The 24,488-nt window shown below is 33.5% G+C and overlaps 1 protein-coding gene across 11 annotated transcripts in view; it reads left to right on the top strand.

Annotated features, from left to right (window-relative positions):
• Nucleotides 1-24,488, top strand: part of LOC119082642 (chromatin modification-related protein eaf-1-like) — a 269,989-nt gene that overhangs the window by 50,156 nt on the left and 195,345 nt on the right. For 3 of the 11 annotated variants that reach the window (XM_037192211.1, XM_037192219.1, XM_037192217.1), the window contains exon 1: nucleotides 1,885-3,436. The exons of 2 other annotated variants lie outside the window; for them this stretch is intronic. The gene's annotated coding sequence lies outside the window, so the exon portion shown is untranslated. Of the gene's footprint in view, nucleotides 1-661; nucleotides 695-1,883; nucleotides 3,437-24,488 lie in introns of those variants that run through there. 6 more of the 11 variants (XM_037192221.1, XM_037192218.1, XM_037192214.1 and 3 more) reach the window with 5 other exon arrangements.

The raw sequence follows: 24,488 nt of genomic DNA, 5'->3' as shown, positions 1-24,488 counted from the left end.
GACAATTTCTGGCCTATGTATTCTACACGACCATTAACGTTTCGTGTACCTGGAGAAATTTTTATAAGGAAACTAGCCCTACAAGCAGCTAGAAATTTGCTCAAACAGCTAAGTGGGGTTCGCTCAAGGTATCTAGGCATAAGTCCACAAGAAAATCCGATTTCTCTATCCTGTTTTTCGAAAGAAACCCTCTATGTCTTTCATGTCTTGCAAGGGTTTTCGTTTACGTAGATTTTATTAGCAGGCAATTTAACCTGTAAATAGACTTTGTAAAAGAGAAAATGCTATTGGCAGGCGCCTGCCAATAGCCTCCGTAAAAGGGAAAACACTATTCGCAGACAAGTTCGCCCGCCAATAGCATTTTGTATGAGGAAGATGCAATAGCATATTTAGTAATAATTTGGCTATTGGCAGGCGCCTGCGAATAGTCACTACGTTTCATTTATTGTCACTACATAGCTTTTACTTCCTCAAAATCTATTACTTCATTAGTTTTAACATAAATTAAAGTATGCAGTATCAAACTAGTCAAGACTCTTAATTATTTTTGTCGTCATTGTTGCACAATTGAAACGAATCGAACCACATACAACCATCCTCCATTTTCCAAAAGAAAATTTAATTTTAAATAGTTGGTTCTAAAATCGTTTTTTATTTTCAGGTAAGCCAAGTTTCATATCTACAACAATATTACGTAAGTGTTTTGCCCAACATTTGACAATTATTTCGCTACAAGTTGGGTGTCCTTTCCTTTTGCAGGACACATACAATGTATTGAAAATATATTTCTGTCCTACTTTTTATGACCAATTTTTCGCAAAACCGTCAGATGAATCTAGGAAATTTTCGATCTTGAATAGTGATTGTTGTATCTGTCAATGAAAAATTGCAGAAAATCATGTGTCTGTTCAGCATTACATTCCAAACGGTTTTATATTTTCTCCTGTACTATACCGCGATTAATAATAAAATGAAAATTTTAACTAAGTTCCGTTGCTTGTAACACTGATTAAAATTCAATTTTTCGATCATTATTATACAGCAAACACTGACGCGCACAAAAATAATCGAATTCCAATCGTTGATTGATTTTTCGATGTATTAATCAGAAATGCAAAATAAAACTTTGCCAAATCACTTAATAACTTTAATTTGATTACGGTTATTTGGTAGGGGGCCACACCATATATACACCTCTGCTGACTGGCTGTATCCAATTTAAATAACAACCGATGGGATATCACATATACCCCCAAAGAATTAATTAATCAAACAACTAAGTAATTTTCCCCCGAAGTAATAGAATTATGATTAATAGTTGTGTGTGCCGTTTGCTCTGCTGTGTACATTTCTCTATTCAGTTATTTGTCCGCTAATTATAACGTGGGGAACACACACAAAATAACTTATTGACTCTTAACATTATGAACAAGGATTAATTTGGGAAATAGTCAGAAAGTATTGTCTGAAATTGTCGATGACTTTTTGTGCTTTGAATCCGAGTTATTGCATTCTGGTTTGATTTGCAAAAATTTCCAATTAACCGAGTCTTCAAATAAAATCATTATCCAAAAGTTTCATCGATAAGTTTCTATGAACTTTCAGAAATTACAACTTCTTCATTGTTTCTTGTTAAAAATGATTTCTTTGTGAAATAGTTGAAGTATTCCATGAAAACTCTCGTCATCTTTAACCTTTTAAACAGACGGCAAGTATATCATGATTATGGTTACTGAATCTATAACTTATTTGGATAATATTGCCGTTTTGTATTTGATATACAATCTTTTACTTCATTTGTTATATGTCATCCGTTTGTGTATATAAAGGAACAATATTCAGAGCTATTGCTTATTTTAATTCTATTTATCATCTAATATAACACAGTAAAGGCGGAGAAGCCCATACGTTTAATTTCTGTACTTAACGGCATCTTAAGTACTGTACTCAATTTTCCCCTTGTCTCAATCTGCTAGAAAACTTGAATCACACAATTTCCCCTCACTTTTAGTTTCCGTATTATTATGCTCTTGCATCTGTTTGCATAATTCTCTTTCACATCATCTCACACGAACGGTTTTTTCTTTATTATTATATATGTACGAGAACCATCCAACCCAATACCAACCCAATATAGAATTCACTCTCAAAATTTCGTTTACTTATGGCATACGTTCAACATTGCTTTTTTTGTATGTGTGTATATATACACAACCGTCCATAAACCTACTCTGCAAGTTTTCCTGTCGTGTCTATACACATAGTGGTTATGCTAGTAAGCATGCTCCGCAAAATATAAAATAAATATTCAAACATAAGGCAAAGCAAGACAAGGCAAAGCAAAGGCAAAAATTCAGTATAATTTGTCAGTCTACGAGCGACTACGTGTACGAGAGGTCGCGCTATTTCGCATCCCCGCAAAAAATTTGCCGCTTCTTGCTTATTAATGTAAATCCGGTGAAATAAAAAAAATAAAAAATTAATAAAAAATTAAAACAAAAAATCTATTCAAATTATTCAATATTAAAAAAAGATTAATAACGATTCTTGCCAAGAGATTAAATTGAATTGAAAGTTTAAAAAAAAAAATTAAAAATTTAATGGAATGATCAAAATGTCGTTTGAATAAAATAAAATAAGAAAAAGAGTAAAATCCCGCGTTTGTGCTATCACCATAACTACAAAATATTGAGTTGATATTGCAGATTGAAAATTAAAAAGAAAATAATTAAAAAGTAAAAAAATTTAAAAAAAACTTAAAAAATTAACTTTTCAAATATTTTACATTAAATAAGTCACCATTGTCTATTGTCTAAACTAAATAAGCTATTGAAGAAGAACACAAGAAGACAGTCAGAAAGAAGAAGAAGAAAATCACAGAAATTAAATCACGTTCTAATCCTCTCTATCTCATCATTAACCATAATATTAAAATATTTATATTGTGAATTAGGTCTAAAAACACTTAAGTATAACACGACTCTGTGTGTGTCATTTTAGTGATATTTCACCTTCGTTTTTTCAAACTAATTATCCCTAACTTGCAGTGTAGTAATGTTGAATGGTGTTTAATTAAATGAGTAAGAAGAACAATAATTTTTCTCGCATCACAGAAAATTATTAAATTAAAAAGTAAAACTTGTGAAATAAATCATTAAAGCAAAAAAAAAAGAAGTAAAACCAACCAAAAAAAAATCAAGCAACGAAAAGTTTGTTATAAAAAACAGAGTAAAAGAGCCAGCCACTTCATACTTTTTTTGAAACAAAACAAATCACTCAAGGATTACTCTCTTATTCTTCGTCAAACAACAGAAAATAAGTCGAGGAAAAAAAATTTGTAAAAAATAACAGAAAAAAAAAAACTTTTTTTTTACAAGTTTTGAAGAACCGAGTCCAAACAAAAACAACACTGCAAATTTTCTCGCGGTAAACTAATGTAAGTGAATTCGTTTTTTTTTTAAATTACTTTTCTCGTTCGTTTTTTTATTATTATTTATTTTGTTGGTCTTGTTGTATTTGTCGTGTCTTTTTGCATCTTGTCAAAATAAATGTTTATTTCAAGATTAGAGGTTACACCTAGTCCACTACAACAGAGCACACATATTATCACTATCTCTCATTATATATATATATATATCATCCCATAGGTAATATATTTATGGCTGTGACAATTTTTTCGTTTTATAAAAAAAAAGTTTCTCGAACAAACGATAACAGAAAAGTGTTTGCCTAACAACGCTTGTCATTTAATATCATTTCTTGGGCGCTTCCAAACAACAAAAAAAAACGTTATTCGATGTACGAATTCATTTAACGACTCATTCAATTCATTGTTCAATTTTTAACAGAGAGCCAAACGATTATACGTTTTCGCTGCTCGAGGTTACAATTTTAATATTCTTAATTTTTAGCTCCGTTTGATACGACCTTGATACAGAGAACTCGAACGATTCGTTTAAATGGCAGCCTTTGTAGTTCTTAGTTAAGAATCGTTATTGTATGTTGTACGAACCAAAAAAAAATTTGAAATCGAAATGCTCTAAGACATTGTGCGTTGTGATTGAATTACGATCATAGCGACATTCGACGCGAACAGTTGACTAGCTACTTATGACTCGTGGCTTGTTTCACGCTTGATTCGAATGAAATTGAATGGGACAACATTATAGAAGGTATGCCATAGACGATTGTACAATATCGAAATTAGTTCTACTCATTGATGTAAGCAGTAGACGAATCTAGTAGTAGCAATGGACACCTGCACCTAATCCACCAGTTGTTGGGCTTTCAGAAACAATCTAGATGTGACGTGTTGTAAACACATTTCTCAGAGAAGATACTATGGTTACTCGTCTTGAGACTGCCGGTCATTTGCACCCAGATCATACTGTATGGTGCAATTTTTGTATGAAGTGATCACAATCCAACAATCAATCATATCGAACCAACAAAATGCCCCTTACAAATTGTAAGTTACAATATATTGTGATGAAACTGAAGACCTATAAGAAACGCACACAGCTTCATACAGGAGACGTCAGTGAAATTCAGACATGTTTCAGCAACTGTTAACGCGTCTTTATACTGTTTTACACTTACCACACTCGTACGTATTTCACATAAAGGAAAAACAGCTGATGCTGTCATTCAATTTATGTCTTTCAATTTCGTCATAAAACAACGCACTTCAAGCAAAAGTTCTATTAATGACAGCTGTCAAATAGAGTACTTCTTAGTATGAAAAAAATGTCCGAATTTTTTTTACAGTGTCAAAATTTGTTCGATACACTGTCCAGTTTCAGTATCCTATTTAGAGTACCAATTGTGCTTGAAGTGCTTTGCATAAAAACATTCCAAGTTGCTTGAACGACTCTGTCACATTTGTAACTTGAATTAATTTTCGATAGAAGTTTAATTACACAGAATCCGCTTATGAGTTTTCACCAACGTAATTTCAAGAAATCAAACATTTACTGCTGCAGATTTCATGTTACAGTAAAAGAGAGTCAGCTCCAAAGAGTTTGAACCGATTCTTAATGGTGAAGATTGGTAAGCTAGATTTTAAGTATGGCTGGAAGTGCTGCGTCTTTAAAATGCCATTACCAACAGAGAGCAAAATAATAAACAGTCTAATGGGGAAATGATTTGAGTGATTTCCGTTATCCCACCCACTTTAATCGAGTTTATATACTTTCTGACGTATGAGCTTTTATCAAATTTATAGTTTCCAGTGAAACCAATAACTATTTTCTACGACTGTCATTTAATAACAATCTACCATTCGTACGGAGTAACTCTACATTGAAGATATAAAATGCGATGTAATAATATTCCATTCTCAAGTACTTAATGTGATATCACGAACGGTTAGACTTTTTGTATGACGGAAAAAAATGAATGAAAACGAAATTTTTCTTCAATTTCTGCGTTGAAGATAAGAAATTCGTTTAGTTTAAGATTACACCGACTGAAAGAGTCGTCGTATATACACACTTTGAATGTGTATACGTAACGTTTAGTTCGGTTGAAAAATTCGGCTGAAACTTTTTTTTATTGTTTTCTGTCGAAAGACTGACTGATAATAACTCAGCAAAGACCCAACGAAATCATTTTACTCGACCATTTTTGCGGTTATCGATTTATTTGTACACATTTTTTTGGATCGAAATAAAACCGAAACGGCTGCGTTGAGATTATACGGAATGAAAATTACATAAAAAAAACCTCGAGTAAAAATCTAATTTAAAATTCATAACATTTGACCGGTGTTTTTTATAAGCCATATACTCGCACACACAGATGTACGCACAGCCACACATACACACACTTTAAATAAACATTATCCACCTATACGCATTTCTTGTAAGTGGGTAACACAATTTTTTTTTGTCTTCAATCTTTGAAAGAGTTGGACTTTTTTTTTCGTATTTTAATTTCACGCTTTCTGACTCATTTATCGTTCTTTTTTTTCACTCACTCGCTGTCGGACTAAGTGACTGAATAATGTGCAATGTCTGCATAAATTGAATGTGGTTTCAGTGCATGGTTACCAGCTCTTTCAGAGTTTTTTTGTTATTTAATTCAGCAAATCTTTCGTTTTTCTTTGCACACCTACTCAAAGTGGTTTTCTATTTTTCGTCTCAACACACGTTTTTGAATTAATTAATTGATCTGACGCTGCGACCGAGTTTTATGTTATTTTAATTTTTTATTTGGTTGAGCCTAGCGGAATCGTTTTGGGTAAGTTTTCTCTAATTCCATTACTACTGTCCAACGAATTAAAATTGGCACAAAAAATCTGCACAACGAATCGTATATTTTACCGGCGGCTATGCCACACCACCCAATGTAAATTCTCATTCAATCAACATATTTTCAACGAAAATACTATAAAGAAGAGTAAAATTACTATAAATTGGAAGCACACGCATCCGTGAATACGGTGAATGTTAAGGTTGTGAGATTGCATTTTTCGTAAATTATATTTTCGTTGAATAACAACAAGAAACTCATTACTTCTTGTTCTCTACACAATCTCAATGTGTACAATGTACACCAATGCATTCTTTTCGTCACTCGGCTTCGGTAATGCTCTTCGTTATTTCATTCAACAACAAAAAAAAACATTTCTTTTTATCAAAAGTTATTTTGAAACTTGTCGAAAAACTACATCTCCTCAACGTCTTTGGTACAGTTATATTTCCTGCAATGAGATATCTTAACTCGTGGACTCGACTTTCATTCCCGAGCACCGAAGAAAAAAAATTGATTTTATATGCAAATGTGTATTGAAGTGAAGTTTTCAGCTTTCATATATATTTTATCTCTAATGGCACTTTAGTCTTTCATTTTCAAAATATGTACTTACGTTGACTCGTCAAATAATGATTTTCAATTGAATTTGAAGGTAAAATTGTTCTATGTAAGCGATTTTATTCTATGAATAAATTCAGCGAATTTAAATTGATCTTAATTTATTCAAGAACGTTACCTTTTCATATAAATATAACAGCGAAAAAAAAGCTGGTACGAACGACTCACTTTGGGATCTAGTGCAAGTCGTTAAAAAAAAACTGTGTACGAAAAATGTCACGAAAGTTCAAGTATAATTGCTGGTTTCAATGAATTTCTGTTTCAATTTTTTTTTTCTCTAGATAGATAATTACCAACTATTAATGTCTTATTGTTGACCGACGAACGCTTTCAAAAGTTTTCTACTCAACCTAACCACAATGTGATTCATGAGATATTATTATTCCTATTCACCAATGAAAATTTGATTTTTTTAGTGAAAGTTCTTCAAGGTATGGATAACGAATGACTCGCTCACCACAACAACAAAAAACATCAAAAGTGGTTTGAACTGAGTGGCATTCAACCTATCTATCATAAAATTTAAATAATTATTGAATCTACTACTTCTTTTGACGTTTCAACTGATTAAAACAAAATCTTTTACTTCATTTGCTGTGACATGCACTTTGCTATAAAACGCAGTCTTACAGATCACCGGTTATTGCATCATTGTTGTCGTTAACAAATGGTGGATCTGATTTCCACACACTAGAGTAATATCTAGTCTAGTAGATGAAATAGTGGCATCTTGAGAACCGGTGACAGAATCAAGGGACTTGTGCTTTTTAATCAGTTGCAGTGGTAGTAAAAAGTTTTCCAAGGATTTTCAGATGACTTTTTACTGATTCTGGATGGATTTTTTTTAGACCGAAATTGTTTCTGCCACTGTTTCGAACTGTGAGATATGTGATAAAGCATCTTACGGTTCAAAAATAATCCATATCTCATCAGGCCATGTCGACAGTGGCAGAGAGATGATCAACCTCTTAATTTTTTTTGTCCAATTTTCAAGTGTTTTCGTCTTTTTATTTGATTTTCTTTCGGCTAACACAGGATTTTCTATGAATGTTCTTTCTTCAGTACCGGACTTGCTCGAAAAAGCCCATCGGGGGCTACGTGTAACTCAATTTAAAAAGGCCCACAAATTAAAAATTCTCATACAAAAATCCAAAAGGCCCATCGGGAATCCCCCGAATCCACCGTATGGCCAGTCCGGGCCTGTCTTTCTTCGTTTTTCTTCTTCTTCAAAGTGGAATTAGTACTTCGTAGGTTAATTTCCAACACATTCCAATTTAAAACTGCTTCCTTTTCTTCAAGAACCGATAACTCAGAGGCGTTCTCGGGTCAAAGTAACAGGATAACCACCTCCGAATTAAAGTTTTTTTAATTTGACACGAAAAAAGCCTAGATGTCAGCAGCAGTCTTGTGTGAAACTGTTAATTAATATAGGTTTTTAGGTACTGGATCCAATTTATCAAATCCTGTTTTTTGACACCTTCCAAATATTAAAACCAAAACTAGCCCGGTGTCGAGTTTTTAGTAAAGACTGTTGTGATAAGAGCAGGAGAACCGAAGACCACTTAACTATAACTTATCTTGCGGGGATTGTCAATGCATTTTTTCATATTAATGTTGACACGTCTTGCAAGGGAAGTTATAATCAGCTAGTCCGATTCTTCCCGATAATTGGCGAAAGGAAAATTTTTAACACGAGACTTCCACTGGATTTTGTCAAAAAAAAAAGTTCCTTGACAACAATATATTAATCGAATTGTCCAATGTCATTTTTCGAGACTTTTTTTAAAAAAATGATTCGATAAAAATAATCGAAAATAAATTGCAAAAATATAAAAAATCCAATTGCACAAGGAACCATAACAAAAAGTCACAATATACTTAGCCTAAAAACAAATTTATCGAATCGAAAAACCCCGAACCAATGTGACACATGTGATCAATTCAAATTTAAAAATTGTCACACATCTCCATAAAAATATGTCCTAGTCAATGTGCTCATTCTGTTATCTCTATTAGATGGATCTTTCGCATGTTGTTTTATACATATTTTCGCCCTGAATTCGATGTGTGCGTTTTTTTTTTGCTCTCTGTTAAATTATATCGTAAATAAAAATCGGGGAAAAAATTTTTTTTTAGAGAAAATGTATATTTGTAAATAACAAAACACGAAAACCCGATTTCAGCATTTAATATAAAAATATAATACAGCACTTTTCACATGTTTTTATGGCTAAATTTATATATTATATTTATAGACGATGTAATACTTCGTCGATACCTTTTTCACACACAGTACATAATCCTCAATCCCGATACATAATCCTTTTTTTTTCCTATGCCGCTTTCTATATAAAATATAAAATATGAAGTTTTCCATCACATCACATTTAATACTTACACTCTCTACTCTCGGTGAATATACGTAACGTGCATACACAACATATATGTTGGAAAAACAAAATCACTGCTTCTCGGCTGTGTAAAATGTATGCTATTTGCTGTTTATTTGGGTGATGGTTATCCATGCGAACGCATGTCAACGTCAATCACAAGTTCATATTTTAATGCCTTTTGCTATTTATTTTATGTTTATGGTGGTTTTATAAAATATAAATCTGCTATTATTACACTTTATTTACATATATATAGGAAACGCGGTGACAATACATAAAATCTGTACAGAGAGAAAGATTGTATTAGAAGTCGTATTTTATTAAGATGTCAATGAGTTTATTAAAAATGTATAATGAAAGGAACTTTTATTGAAATATCGTTACGACAACTTAAAATCAATTTCAATTTTTAATAGTTCACCAGATCACTTCACCATCATGCCAATAATTTATTTATGAGAATACCTTATGACCGGGTCATGCTACTCTGTTATAATTCTAAAATTAGAGTCTCTCGTAAATTGCATCCTACAAATAATTTCCGATTCCAAACTCTCTTTTAATTATTAATTTCCTCTAGAAAATTCTCGACGTAATTCAATTATCAGTCCTTTAAATTTGCATTTTTTTAACGAATGTATGACTGTTCAAACAACCAGAAATGCTGATAATCAACGACGGGGCCTAGGACGTAGCCAAAAAGTAATTCGTACAAAATAGTAAAATGTGTGCACTGTGTTGAAGCACTTGTCGAAGCGGAGCGAGTATAAATAATCAGGACGAGTTCTACAAAATTAAACCTGTGCCACGATGTGCACACTTTCAATTGACAACTGCAATAGACAACGCCGGAATTGAGACTCAATTAACAATAAACGAAAATGGCTAGTAGTAGCCACGCGAAATTCCTACTTTATTGGTGTAATTTCGCGCCCATAAGGAATTTCTTGCTGGTAGGAATCTCGCAACGTCTCAGTTGCGATGCAGGCATCCTAACATTTTGTAAAAGGAAAATCCACTTTTTCTGAGTAAGGATACCGGTATCTTTGATGCAAAATACGTGTATCTCAGTTGGGATACTGGTATCCTAACGTTTTGTAAAAGGAAAATCCACACTTTCTATGTCGGTATACCGGTATCCTTGATACAACATACGTGTATCTCAGTTGGGATACCGATATCCTAACGTTTTGTAAAAGGAAAATCCACACTTTCTATGTCGGTATACCGGTATCCTTGATACAACATACGTGTATCTCAGTTGGGATACCGATATCCTAACGTTTTGTAAAAGGAAAATCCACACTTTCTATGTCGGGATACCGGTATCCTTGATACAACATACGTGTATCTCAGTTGGGATACTGGTATCCTAACGTTTTGTAAAAGGAAAATCCACACTTTCTAAGGATACCGGTATCCCTGATACAAAGCTCTAGGGTGTTAGAATAAAATTCGCATCTCCAAAATTTATGTGCCTGATACTCAACTGAATCTACCGCCAATTTATCGCCAGGTAATCGTAAAAATTCTCTAAATCAAGATAGCCATTGAAAAATGTATGGGCGCGAAATTCCACTATAATATGTGTAATCTCGCGCGGCGCGAAATTACTCGTTACCACGAAAATGTCATTCATTTCGATACAAGGGTGGAAAAGCTTATCAAATAATTGGTGTCACCATAGATTTTGACACTAGTTGAAACTGTTGGGGAAAATCTCACTTGTCGACATTGCCACCCAACTGGCCTTACTGGGCGATCATGTGAAGCCTGATGCGCCCGAGGGGTGACGCACTTCCATTTAATCCATTTAATCCATTAAATCCATTTAAACTAGAAGTGAGTCACCCCTCGGATGCGCCATTTCAAATTGGCGCCTCTTTAGACCGTGCCTTTGTTCTACAAACCCAATGCGTTTTTTGATGGAGTTTGTTCCTAATTTATGCCTAAGGTGGATTCTGCGCATACGATTCTCGGCCTCGCAACATTTAAAATTAAAGAAGGATTGAGAAAGTTAATAAATGAAGTCCCTGCACTCTGCACAGTGTCATGTAATTGACATAGGTAATTTTGTAACCTATAGGAGAATCCATAGCAATTGAAGTGGAAGAGGAATCATAATGATAGAACAAACAAACACTCGGTTAAATTCTCCAGTAATTAAGTGTAAACATAAGTTGTTTGGATTCGTAACGATGTATCAACGTATCAGTAAATTACAATCTCTGTGTCTATCTCGCTATATCAATCTGTGAAAATCGGCTTACACAAGTATATAATTGACACTCACACCGCCCAATAATGACTTAGCGCACCTAATCCAGTTATTATCTCTGTATAAATTAATAAATCGTCTCTTCCGTAGGCAATTTTATATGCATGACATTGTCACATCTTTTTTTATCATTCATTGTTAATTCGCATCATGCACACTCCCGAACCACACTAAATTCACGAGTAGAAAATTTGCATTTTCAACAAAAGTGTAATTAGATTTTTGAAGGGCTCTTTTTCCTCAATGGAAACAAACGTAAATATTCAGCTAGTCGTTAGACGATGTGGATGTATATGGTATTATGGTTGGTATATATTTGCCCCGCGTATATATATATATTGTACAACGAACAGCCGTACGAACTGAGATGGAGCACAAAATATGTCAACAAATTATGTTCTTCAGATTAATTTTGATTTTATCGGTAATTTGATGTGGAAACCAAATTTATTCTGTTTATTAAACAAAATTTCTTGAACATCATCGGGGGGAAAGGGGAATGGAACGCGTCGACGCGTGCCTTTGAGAACGTTCCGCAAAAAAAAACCATGAATCGTAAGATGATTAATTGAGATAAAGTCTTAACAGTTTCATTCATTAGAGATGTTGTCAGGAGTGATGTGTATTTGTCCATCGAAAATAATTGCCACTGTCGAATCAAAATTGTATCATTCGGACAATAAATCAATCTTAGCATCAATGTCTTATTGATCTCGTTTTTAGTGAACAGAAAATACTGAAAAATATCACGATTCTAACTCGTAACACAAAAAAACAATCCTCATTCCACTCGATGAATCAAAACCATTGTTCCGAATTACAAATAAGCTTTGTTCGTAAACATACGTTGTCAGCATTTTGAAAGTCAAATAAAAATGTATACAACAAACTCAAAATTTATAGTTAACAAAAAAACAAGCAGAAAAGAATCAAGTCAAGCCAATGAAAAGGAAAAGAAGTTTAGCAAATAAGTTTAAGCATAGAACATGGGATGAACAATATATGCGAGATGTATGTTATAATGGTGTACGACATCAAACATACAGCAATGAAGACTTGTGGAGACATCAGCTAACATAAATAATAATAAAGAAAACAAAACTACTGATTATGTGAAAGTTGGTGGATGATTACGGACATACGTTGTCATACAGGGAAGGTTATTTTTTGTGTGCCTGTGTATATGAATACAGCAATCCCATCATCCATAGGTAGTCGTTATTAGGGAAATTATACTCGAGGAATTATTTTTCTGGGATGACCATTGAAATGTGTTCTTTTACCAATATTTTAATGCAATTCAGGTCTTATTATTCGGAACTTTTTCGTGGATTCTTAAAAAAAAAATTTTTAGAATTTTTATTAAGAGCGCTCACCCCTTGGCAAATTTCTAGCCTACATTTTTGCGCAAAAATATTCGTTTTTTGATGACTTCTTTGAACTAAAATATTTTTCCTAAAAATTGAAACCGTTAAAGCACGCAAAAATGTATTACTTTTAAAGGAAAAATTGGTTTGTTGCTAATAACTTATCCCACTTGGAGAAACCTTTGCAGATTGTGTAAAATTTAATCTGCACAATTTTCTCCAAACCATTTTTTCCTTTAAAACTAACACTTTTTTGCGTGCTTTAATGGCTTTGCTTTTTCAAAAAAAAAAAAAATTGATTTAGAGAAATCATCAAAAAACAAATATTTTTGCGCACAAATGTAGGCTAGAAAATTGCTAAGGTGTGAGCGCTCTTAAGAGCAATTGACTCTTTTCAAATTTGTAGCCTACATTTAGGCGGGAAAATATTCGTTTTTTGATGATTTCTCTTAATCAAAATCGTTTTTTGAGAAAGTAAAACCATTAAATAACGCAAAAATGTGTTACTTTTAAAGGAACAATTGGTTTGTGGCTGATAAGTTATCCCACTTGGAGAAACCTTTGCAGATTGTGTAAATTTATGTAATCTGCACAGGATTCTCCAAGCGGGTGAAGGTATGACTCACAGACCAATTTTTCCTTTAAAAGTAACACTTTTTGCGTGCTTTTGCGTAGATTACCAATTTTAAGAATTTTTAGGAAATAAATTCTTAAATTTAACAACTTTGGGAATTTTTAAGAACTTTTAGAAATTTCAAGACTACTCATAATTTTGGGGTTAAATTCTGTTATCTGTTATCTTTCATCTGTTAGCGACACCGACTATAATAATGAGCAGTTAACTCTGGCTATTCTTCTCTTACGTTGCCAAATTATTGCTTAAACAAATGAAGTAGAAGATTTGTGTAAAAAATCAATTGAAACTTTAGAGTTTGAATAAAAGAAGTGACAGGCGAAAACGATAGTCATTTTAAAAATCATTTAGATTCTTCCTAGGGATCAAAGTATCTGAGGCTTACCCACATTCCTCCTAAGGCTGAGCAGAAGAGAACTGATTTTGACAAAATTCAAGAAGAAACAGAAGTTTTTCAACCTTATTTGAGCTAAGTGTTGACGAATTTCGATTTTTCTGAACCTCTCCTACCTCTCCAGACATTCAATGTGCGACACTAACTGATATTTTCGCAATGGCTAAACAAGAAACCGTCCGAAAAACCGCATTTACCTTACCACCCAATTTTCTTGAAAATGGAATCAACAAATGTTTATTTACGAAAATTACGATTATACTGTTGTCGATGCGGTCTGCTTTATCATTACAGTGGATCGTAAATGTAAATATGAATTTAAATAATAACTTCATTAATGTAAATATCATTTCAAATTGAAAATGACCTATAATTTATGTATGAAACGTGTGTGTGATTATGTTTTCACTTTACTTTGTGAGAATATTATATTCGAATGAGATATTTTTGTGCGCATATCATGTACGTATACATTGTTGAGCACCGAAAATATATATTCGTGGGTTATGATTATTTAAGTTCGGATAAACAAATCGGTTTAAACAACAAGAGGAGTAAAAAAAAAACCGTTCTGTTTACATTGAACAAATTGTTTCGGTCGTGTTTGTTGTCTTTAATAAGTGATTATCTGGTGGATTAATTATAATTCGTTAAACACATCCCTGATGGAATAAAATTTTATTATTTTTTTCTCGATAATCTGCTCGCCAACGAAATTAACTCATTGTGAATAATACAATGTCATTTAATTCGGCTACAATATAAATCCATCGCAGCGAAATTACATAGTCTTTCAAAGTATTCAAACTACATTTTTATTACAAGTTTGTTCCGATTATATGTCCAAATTCAATTAATCAATTTTTATGGCTATTGCTCTAGATAGGTTTTTTTAACGATTCTCTCGTACACTTTCCAATGAACTTACATAGTAGCATGGTGTGTTTAATTAAAAAAAGGAGACGAAGAAGTTTTACTGCAGGCCATCTTATAAAACGTCTTTTTTATAATAGACAATAAAAAGTCGAATACTTTCAATGATTACACGTCCACACCAATCGAGAATTGAAATTGATTTAAAAGTGCCATTCTGCACTGGCTTCCCAGATCACTTATGTGAATATTAAAAAAAAAAACTATTTTTATCTTCAGAAATTATCGATTTTGAATATTTCGTAACTCGATGAATTATTGTTCATGGATTTAAAACAGACTTTGTGTGTGTGTACGTACATCTATTTGGAAATCGATTACTGAGAATTACTTGCATCATATAGAACTGGTATAATGGACGTTTATTATCTGCTTATCCCAATTTGCCATAATAAATTCCAGACATTTTTCGTTCTTTGAAAATGTTCGTTGTGTGTACATTTAAGAATCGTTTAACATTATATAGTCGATTGCAATACAATTACAATATTGAGAAAATGATTGTTGGTTCATTTAGTAAGCATAAATGAGCTTTACATTCGTTTGTTTTCTCTTGGGTCGTAAATGATTTAGTTTACTACTAGATACAACAGAAAAATAGGCTAACGAGCTCACACTCAATGCATATAAAATCATAGGGACGAAAAGTTGAATATTTAAGTTATTATTAACCTCGGCTTCGCCTCGGATCAATAGCTTTTCTTGTAGTCGGTCACTTCTTTTACTCAAACTCCAGAGTTTCAAAATTGATTTTTTATACAAAATCTTCTACTTCATTTGTTCAAGCAATCATTTTGCAATATAAGAGAAGAAAAGCGATAGGTAATTGCTCATTGTTGTAGTCGGTGTCGATAACAGATGACAATGCTATTACAGCAAGCACAAAATGACCTTATTACTATTAGGTCCGATACTTCTCCTGCTTAAAGTATCTACTAGTGTGCCATACACAATCTTTTACTTCCTAGGTTGCCAGGACCGGCTGCGAAGAGCGGTGTATGAAGAGAATTTTTGAGAGACCCTTCACTCTTTCAAAATTTAAAACAAGCCAGCGTACATCGCTTGGAAGTCCAGTATGGCCAGTCCGTGCCTGTTAGTTGTGACATACGTTTCGCTATTTAAGCGAACACTAGCCAGAGCTCATCGTTGATTTTTTCTTCGTTGTCACTGATAAATTAGCTTAATATGAATAGGATACCAGAGTCAAATATTCGAATGTGCTTTTCAATCATTCGAATGCTAACGAGACATTGAATAAAATGTCAATTAAACAAGGACATATTTGAATGCGATACCAGTTTTATTTTTAGAAAAATTCCAAATTGAAAAATCAATTTCGCAATCGTGCTAATTGTTCTTTCAACATTAGCATTTCTCATTGCATTGGACAAAATGGAAATGATCAAATTAATGATAAATTTGGGAAATAACCAAGCACAATGTACACAACAGACGTGTATAGTATGTCTTCCAATATATTGTGTGTATGTGCTTTGCTAATACAAATAATCAACACATTTTGTCAATTCAATAAAATTTAACATGCGCAAAATATGTGTAATTAATTTTGGCATACAGACACCGTGGCACCTTCCATAAATATGTAATGTCGCGTCGTATGATAAAATACCATCTAATGCTATAAATTCGTATATATATATAAATCGTGATACCCAGCTATGATATGACCTAATACAACCAGCTGGTTCTTATTTTTAACCAGAGTCGACATTACGACGGCGTATATATAATAATAAAGTTATACGGAATAAAATCATCAGTCAACCGAAAACAAAGACTCATTATTATGTAGTTTAACCTTTTTTCCATATAGTCGACCTTTTTTGGGATATATATAATTCGTATTCACTCGGCACATGTACAAAATTCTTTCTTTCTTTTTTTAATGTACATAGGTCTGATATACATAAGTAATTAAGGCGAACAAAAAAAAATTCTTTATTTTTGAATGGAGAGAAAATGGGCTAAAACAAAGTATACGGAAAAATCCATATACAAATCAAAAATCACACCACATGCACAAAATCACTAGAAAAATCTAGGTCATTCATTCATGTATAACTATATGAATTTAGAATAAAAATATTAATTCGACAAAGACGAAGTAAAAGTGACGTAATTTATGGTTTATTACAAACGGAGAACATACACACTTCTCGGGTTTGGTGTTTATTCTTGGTGCGCGTGGTGTTGTTTATAGAAAGAAGAAATTGTTCAGTATTGGATCAATAGACGGCTTATAGTTTGCGCGGGGGGCAAAAACTATAAAGTTCTGTGAAAGAAAACTGTTCGGTTAAAAGCAACGAAAGTAACATTCCATTGTGTTGCTGTATTAGATTTTAATGTACCAGGGTAGGATAGTCTGTTTCCAAAACCATGAGACAAAGGACTACTGAACCTTTGGTTCTTTTCCTTACCATCAGAAAATATACTTTAGACAAATAACCGCCAAGCGTTTGTTCAAGTCAGGACGATAGGTCTGTTGGAATTTCACGGATTCCAATCCGGACTTCTAATAGAACTAAAATGTTCACACTTTGAACGTTTATTAGAGAGTGACTTGTTCTATGAACAAAGCATCGTATTTATACCTAATTCTAAGTCTACTACGTTGATATCCATTTCATTAGGCTACTATTCTAGTGTTCGAGTTATATTAATTATATAACTCCAACACTCCCACTCAATTCATATAACTTACAATGATTTATTCAATATAGCGAAAAAAAAGGCTGCTAGGCGCAACCAGCAAAAAAACGATCTTTTCAAAAAACAAGTTTACAATAAATAAAAATCATCAATTCTATTCGTTCCTAATGTTCCCAAAATGCAGCTAGCGTTCCTTCGTTGAATGGCAATAGAAACCTTCTGTAATAGGTAATCCATAGAACGCGATTCACCGGAAGCCCGTCGCATCAATGATCCTAATTTCTTTATAAATATTCTAGTTTCTGGACCCATGCTACCTAGTGATTCAAATGCAATAGGAGTGAAAAAGTAATTTTCTTTTAATATAACTCGTACATGAATCCAATACTCCCACTTAACTTTCATGTTGTCGGCTCCCACTGAATTCGTAATGTGGACCATTGTCTTTATTTCACCATCGACTCGACCATTGACTATCGACTCGACCATAGACCATTGTACCGCATCGACCATTGTATCGCTTGTGAGATTGAACTGCTCACCCAGTCTTGGCTGACCACTCAGCTCCTTGTGAGATTGGACTGCTCACCCAGTTGTGACTAGCTCCGCAGACGAAATCCACGTCATACTTGGAATTTACCGCCACTGAGGGATATACTGCCCACTCAGTCATTCGCTGTTGCTACCAATGAATTCTCTGTTGCTACCCATCAGCAACCCATCATTGACCTCATGCAACCATGTGAGATTTGACTGCTCACCCAGTTTGCCAGTGACCATCTCCTCAGACGAAACGATGCCATATTAACCGCCATACTTGGAGTTTACTGCCACCACACTGCGACTGCCTCCTCAGACGAAACGACATACTAACCGCCATACTTGGAATTTTACTCCGCCACCGGTCTTGTAGCATAGCTACATTCGCTTGCACTTAACAGTGCCACAACTTTCCACAGATCACATACCAACCACAATTCAATCGTACAGCGAGTGTTATTGACACCCCTTCCAGTGCAAACTGGCGCTGCAGATTAATTGCCACAGTTCAATGTGTCTGGGCCCATAACCTGTTGGAATTTCACGGATTCCAACCCGGACTTCTAATAAAACTAAGATGTTCACACTTTGAACGTTTATTAGAGAGTGACTTGTTCTATGAACAAAGCATCGTATTTATACCTAATTCTAAGTCTACTACGTTGATATCCATTTCATTAGGCTACTATTCTAGTGTTCGACTTGAACGAGTTATATTAATTGTATAACTCCAACAAGGTCTAGGTGCCTTCGAGAATTAACTTTGGCATTCGTACGCATAGAAAACGTATAGAAACGTTTATAACGTATGGTAACGTATAGAAACGCATGGTAACGCGTGGAAACACAGCCTAACGGATAGATACGCATACATTTTCGATTTTGTTGCGCGAATCAGACCCAATTTTTTTGTCGAAGTTCTGAAACGAATTTTTGTAACGTGAGGGGTAGAATATTTCATGAAGGACAGTGAATGACAATGGAGAACTTACTCACCTTCATGTCAGATATGTTACATTTATGGTAGGTGAGCATTTAGCGAAATGAGAATTATCTGATTACACCCAAGCTGGTTTTCAAATAATCTGTGAATTATCCTACTCATTGAGTAGTTAGTGCACAATGACCAATAATTGGAATCAATATTTTTAAAAACAAAAAATTATGTGGCCTATACAGTCACAACGTTCTACGACTTTAAAATAAAATGCGCGCGAGAAGAATCCTAAAAAGAAAAACGAACGATAACAATCACAGCATTCAAAAATTCAAACACATTCGGTGATTGATTAAAAATGAAAATGAAGCAAAAAATCGAAAAATTAAAAATAGATTTGAGTGGTGCGCTGAAAGTATGCAATTACCGTATCCCGACTCAATATCTGTGGATATTTTGTAGACGGTATATTGCTGATAATAATAACAGCTGAATGAACCATTAAACACCTTGAGACCGATTGGAATTCGATCGTTTATTTAATTTATCAGAGGATGTGAAACATGTTTAGAAGGAACGTCGATTTTGTGAGGTTTTTTTTTTCAATTTTCAATTTAAATTGACCACAGTTGATCAGAACTTTCAAAGACTTTCAACTAAATATTTGTAATAAAAAGACCGCATTTATTTCCTGACAAAATATAGAGAATATTTGTGGTAAAGTATTTGTCCAACGAACGTCTACAGTGGCTCTCATTCCATTCACGCTATTTTTGGTTTAAATGACAAGATAGCAATGGGAATGATGGAGGTTATTTAGGGAAAAAAAACTCTTGAGTTTTCATAAATCTACATTCATTACAACATTCCGTCGTCACCATACCGTCTTCACACATCCAATGAACTCAAATAAATAAAATGATAAAATTAATAAGATTTATCCGTAGCGAAGCCAGCCTTAAAATAACTTTAGAATGTTTCGAACGGCAGAAGCATTTAAAGTAAATAAATTCCAATTTATTTAACCATTTCTCGTACTACACTCACTCTGTCTATTACCGAAACATGTTATCCAAATTGTGTTTCGAATTAACCTTCTCACATCCAATGCCATTTCACAGAACATTTTCGTCACAAACATGAACCGAATCTAATAGTCGACCCTCAATTTACCATATTCAATCTCAATGTTTAATCCGATTTCGAAATGCAAATACACCGAAATGGAAATATTTTTGCACTCTCGAAGCGAATATATATATTTCGGAGGCATAGTTTTAACCGCATGAAATACATATACAATTCGACAGACGATACAGTCCTATATATGACCGATAAAGAGACCAAAAAAGACAAAAACCAAAAAAAATTGTAAAACAAAAAAAAAGCTTAAAATAGCAAAACCCAAATTTATACCAAATGGAAGCAAATTTTCCGTACTGTTGGTACACGGCCAAACCATCATCATAATAATATTCACCCAAATAGCATTTTGTATAGCGATTACGTGCTATTACAGAATGGTGTGTAATTTTGGCGGGACACTACGAGTCAATACATATGGAAAGCATAATGACATAAAATGCTTATTCAAATAAACATTAATGAAACAGAACATTTTTGGGTTATTGGACCTGACCACACGTTCAGGATTGTATGGATGGATTATAACAATTTGCAATGAAAGCAATTGGAAAGCTCGGCGAATATGCACCGAATGAATTCTTATGCAAATAAACAAGAACCGTGTACGGTAGACACTGGGACTGGTAGAGAATGACGAACATTAATTCCAGAAAACAATTCGTCCACATCATAGAATGTGTCCATGGTTTGCATTAAATGCAACTATTAGACCAGACGACACAAATCACATCAAAATAATGTGTACACCTTTTGCTGCATCCGTGTACACATCCAATAATAATGCATCGACCGAACCCCATACCACATGGTAATGTCGATTCCAAGCCGGTGAAATTATTATTATTTCACGTGGACAAATACGACAATGTGGAAAACATTCGGGACAACATGGAAAATAAAATAATGTTTTAACGCAAACGGTAGCACCGAATTTCGGAGCGTTTTGGCTAAAATAGTATCGGGATTATTCGGGAGTATTGTTGTTCTGTCACCATGGTCCAAATTTGATTCACCTATTTTAAACAGTCGTTCAACATACTATGAGTGCTGGTTTGTTAATTCAAACATGTTAAGCGATTATTTGACCAGTTTGATGATGTTGAACGTTTCATTCATAATATCCACATTGCAAAAAAAAATATGCGAGTCCAAGGATGAATCAGGCCAATGAAAGTCTAGAACAGGTATGGTCGATCGGCGAATTCGTCCTAAACGCACTCACATTTTATGTCAAAATAATATGAAAATGAGTGCGTTTAAGTACGAAAATCAAATTTGTATGTCCTCCGGGCGGACAATAGACCATACCTGTTTTACACTTTCATTGAATCAGGCTGCATTTGAAAAGATGCGATTTTTTTATAATTCGCTAAAAATTCTCATGCAAAAAGCTTTGATCAGCCTTGTTTTAATTACACTTTTAGGGACAGGTCTAGCTGTAATGACCCTGTATTTATATTAATCTTGCTAAATGGAGAATGAACGAAGCCTAACTCATTACAAACTTTCTTATTTAATCTGGAAAGCATTACGCTTTCAATGGTCGCCACAACGACAATGTTGTGAACATGAAAGGAGCCCGTTCTATCGGAACGATGGTAAGATGTTTGAACATTGCACAAGGACGTTCATTGCAGGGCTATTCTGTCTATGCTATTCAAAATGTAACTGGAGCAAACCGCACATAAAGCAGAAATGTTGAAAGTATCTGATCATAAATGGTATAGTTCATTCCCATCTAAACTCGTCAATCCTTTCATACCCAACAATCAACAACATTTAATAGGATTATCTTTCTAAGAATTTGTTGAAAACTTTTGACAAATGGTGAATAAGTGCCGTTTGCGATAACATCTCTTCTAAACAAACCGTTTTGCTGTTGTGTGTTCTCGTCTTGCAGCTCTAATAATCTCCTATCTCGAAGAAAACATGTATCTAAACAGCTTGCCTTGAATAGAAAACCAAAAATGATGAACTATATGGATGGTACATTGGCAAAATGTGTATTGTATTAAGCACACACTTACATGTTACCCATTTTGATCCTTTCTTCGACTATAAATTCCTATTTGGAAAATATGAACCCTCGAACAAACCAACCTCATCACACATCTAGCAAGCTTTATGGTATAGCACCATACAGCCAGCTACTCATCGTTCTTGTTATGTTTTTGTCTGTAAAACACATTTAAGTTATTTCAACTTTATTTATATAAAACCAAAGTGTGTATTATAGTTTGTAAACGAATCTAGATGAATAAGCTTTTGTTTTACCATATTTTGCTAATGTAAAGTAATGAAAATGTGGTTTTTCCACAGTTTGACGTGAAATTTATGTAAGTGTGTATAAACGTGTGCACAAAATGGGGTTGTTTATAATGGGAAGTTGTTTGTAAACATAAACAAATGGTCCTTTTGAGTGCATTTGTATGGATTTGACGTTCCTTTTTTAAGGAAAAAAACTTAATGTGAACTTAACTTTGTTAAGTAAATGAACATAATGCAACGATTTTACGCACAGAAGGAAAACGTGAATCTGAACTTTAATGCAATAATTCTAGGAACGAAAGTCTCAGAACATCTTAGCCCACTATTTCTTCTTGTAAACTTTCACACTTCTTTCGATAGAAAAATCGCCCAATATTTTATACTAAATCTTGTACTTTAATTGATTGATGATTTGTTTGCTTGTATTCGACAAAAAATCCTTGCATCGAGCTTTCGACTTGATCATTTTCCTTTGGTTTAAATTAAATCAGTTAGTTCGATGTCGTGTCGATTATTTATTTTGTTTTGCGTGTACTTCAATTACTTCCATTACTTCCATTGTTCAAACATGAATTTTGCTTCTTACTATTTACTATAAGGTTACTATTTCAAGCTCATCGCTTATTTTTGTGTATTTCTCTCGCCTCAAATTTTCTACTGAATCTTTTACTTCAATTGTTAAAACATGAATCTTGCTTTATAAATCTGCATTATTTCAAGCTCGTTGATTATTTTTGTTGTTTGTATTGTCGGTAACAGATGATTTTATTTCCGAATGTACGTGCTAGATAGTGGAACAGGGTGCAACAATTTTATTTTAAAAGGTGATGGACCATCGCTTTTTTTGCATGAAATCACTAGAGGAGATCTCCACAAGTAGTTTTGTCATAAATTTAAACACGATTTCTCATGTTACAATACCCTCTCAGCTCACACGTACACCTCCAATTTTCAAAAATCTTTTTTCGACTCTAGTAATTTAAAAGACTATTACAAGGCACTTTTTGAAGAAAGTTGATTTTAAAGGTTGTACTGTACCTAGAGTGTAGTGTTTGGCAAAAAGTTTTTTTTTAATTTTTTAGGCCTGAGGGTATGTTCCATCTAGAATTGACCCCTGATGACGAAACTGCTGAAAGAAATATTTTAAAGTTCGAACTTTCTGTGCGGACACATGAAAGACGAGTTTTCAATACTGGCTGGCATTTTAGGGTCGTTTCTTTTAGACATGTAAATAGGAAGCTACTAAATTGGCTAGGTACCAGGGCCTACTTTTTAGAAAATTTTAGAGAAAATCAAGAAACTTTGAGAAATTCAAGAAACTTCGAGAAATTCAAGAAACGTCGAGAAATATTTCTTGAATTTCTCAAAGTTTCTTGATTTTCTCCAATTCGAGAAATTTCAAGAAATTCCAGAAAATTCAAGAAATTCGAGAAACTTCGAGAAATCCAAGAAATTTCAAGAAACTAATTTCTCGAGTTTCTTGAAGTTTCTCGAATTTCTCGAATTTGAGAAATTTTAAGAAATTCCAGAAAATTCGAGAAATTTCGAGAAATTCAAGAAATTAGTTTCCAAAAAGTAGGCCCTGCTAGTAATGAACTGACGAGTTAAGTGTCCAGAATATTCCAAAATTGGTGGCTCATTGTTTTTGTAACGAAAAAAGTTCTAAGAAAAAAAGCCTGTCTAGGTACGGATTCATAGAAACATCAGTTTGAAAGCAAAACAAAATGCTGACGGCCAACTGTACAGTTCAAAGCCGAACTCTGCACAAATTACAAAAGTGAAACAGAAATCGTTAATTTAAATTTGAAATTTGGTTTAATTAAACGATTTTTGATGAAATAAATGAACAGGTGGTGGTGTAGAAGGTGAAATAAGACGAAGAAATAAAAAAATAAAATAAATTTTCTAATGAGAAATGTTTACACACAGAAAAATTTCAAATAAAATTTTATGAAACACCGAAAATTATTAATAATTGCAGCAAAACTGGTTTGGCAGCGTTACAACACCAACAAAGAATGAGAGAGAAAAAGTGACGGAAAAAAAGCCGTATAT

The sequence above is a fragment of the Bradysia coprophila genome, unplaced genomic scaffold, assembly GCF_014529535.1.
Source record: "Bradysia coprophila strain Holo2 unplaced genomic scaffold, BU_Bcop_v1 contig_476, whole genome shotgun sequence".
Classification (NCBI taxonomy): Eukaryota; Metazoa; Arthropoda; class Insecta; order Diptera; family Sciaridae; genus Bradysia; species Bradysia coprophila.
This window is presented reverse-complemented; position numbering and strand designations above follow the sequence as displayed.